Here is a 1,932-nt window from a genome sequence, read left to right as displayed (position 1 = left end):
TGGGAGTTTTCAAGTGGGTGCATAGAAACTTATTTTGAAAGTAGATCTAGGTAGCAGCAAAGGCACCTGGGTGAAGTGTACAAAGTCCATCAGCTCCTGAAGGATTTTGGAGTCATTAGCAGACTCGAAGCAAAGTCTTCTCTTAAAAGACGATGGGTGATCAAAGCCAAGAAGGTGTGCTCCGACTCCTCAAAGTTGGTTTTTGTGATTGTGTCTGGCCAATCACTGGGCTGGAAGGCCCAACCTGGAGTGAGCAACAACAGAAATAGGTCATCTAAAACGCAAATTGAGATATCACACTGTATATCATAAAATATAATAAAACATGGACTCAAACAAGTGGGCACTTTGCCAGTGTAAGATCAGCCTTTCCCACTGCTTGCTCAGTGTGCAAGATAAAGAGATCTGAACTTAAGATCACTTGCTCCCAAATGAAATGTCAAACCCTGATCAACACAAACGGCATATGTATTTCACAAGAATATATTACCTGCCGTGTATTACTAGAGATATATGACTTAAGCTCTGAGATAAAATTTAATACTCCACAATTAAGATGTACTGTCCTAACCCTGACTAACAGTGTGGCAGAGATACAATAAGAACATTTCCCCAACGTTACCTGAGTATGCATAACTTCTTTTGTTTGTTTGTTTTTTGGACGTACTGTTCAATGTTGTTTGCACGGGCATGAAGTCTTTATCATCTCGAAGATCTGAGTATAACAAAATACGAAACTAATACAGGTATTTCATGTTAGCGTTCATGTAACACTACATAATTTTAGCGTTGATTTAATAAAGGTATTGCTAGTATCATCATTCAGACTCGCTATATGATTACGACACATGGCATAAATGCAAGGGTTTAATGAGAATACTAGATTAAAAGTGAATACTTTGAATTTTTTTTGGCTTAATTTAAGGAAGTGATATAATATACGGTCGTATTTGTGATATACCAATTTTAATGACAAAAGAATGTGGCGTGGATGTTTTCAATAGTTCAACTATCACGTGCTCTGTCGTTGGGAGTGTGTAATGACAAAAGTGATCAGACCTCCAACATTTTACAGAACAAACTTTAATTCTTTGAGGGAGAAGTGATGTCTGTCTCATCGCACTTAACTCAGACCTCATTCAAAACTTCTTGAGACTGTTGTATGTATACTGCTTTTTTTTTTTTTCTTTCACCATTACTGGCTCGTACCCACCTAAATGAGCGTTACACCGAGGACAGGTGGCCACCGTCCACGAGAACCCCGGGAACCAGGAGAAGTGTCTATCAGCCGGCCAGTGCTGGGTAACATCAGCTTTCCTGAATGTAATCACCTCAAACTGGTGTCCGTGGGGGTTTTCGAAAAGCTGGATGTTAACCCTTCGGCCTCCGACTGACGTGTCGTTGCGGCTGTAGAGCGCGAGTCGACTGGGAACGAAGTGGATGTCCGTCCCGGATGCCAGCTCGTGTCCGCACGCCCTGCACAGTATCAATGTGGCCGCGCTGGTTCCCGCCACATCGGCACACGCCTCACCGGGCTGGTATGCAGCCGGATAAAACAAGAGTACAAAAGAAATATACCGCATTATTATCCTCTCCAATTGCTTTCCTGGCAACCACAGGCTCCGTTTGCACGCCATTGCAGCCTTGCGCGCACATGGAAGGCTAATACACACTAGCTAGCCTAAACTCTTAGCATCTTTGTTTTTAGCTGTGGTGCAATCGAACGGACATCGATGAGGGTCGCCTGGTTCTCAAATACAAATCGAAAGAATACCAGATTCATCACTTAGTTATGTTCACTCGGTCAATAAGTACTGACTTGCAGTGTCAATGTACTACTCTGTGGTGATTCGTGAACTTAGGAGGCAACTATCTCGAAGAGTAAGCCTTAGCTTTCGGTCTTCCGGCTAACTGAGCTTCGGAAGTGCCATG

The sequence above is a fragment of the Chaetodon auriga genome, chromosome 5 (assembly GCF_051107435.1).
Source record: "Chaetodon auriga isolate fChaAug3 chromosome 5, fChaAug3.hap1, whole genome shotgun sequence".
NCBI classification, from domain to species: Eukaryota; Metazoa; Chordata; class Actinopteri; order Chaetodontiformes; family Chaetodontidae; genus Chaetodon; species Chaetodon auriga.
The sequence above is the reverse complement of the archived record's forward strand: the minus strand, read 5'-3'. Positions refer to the sequence as shown.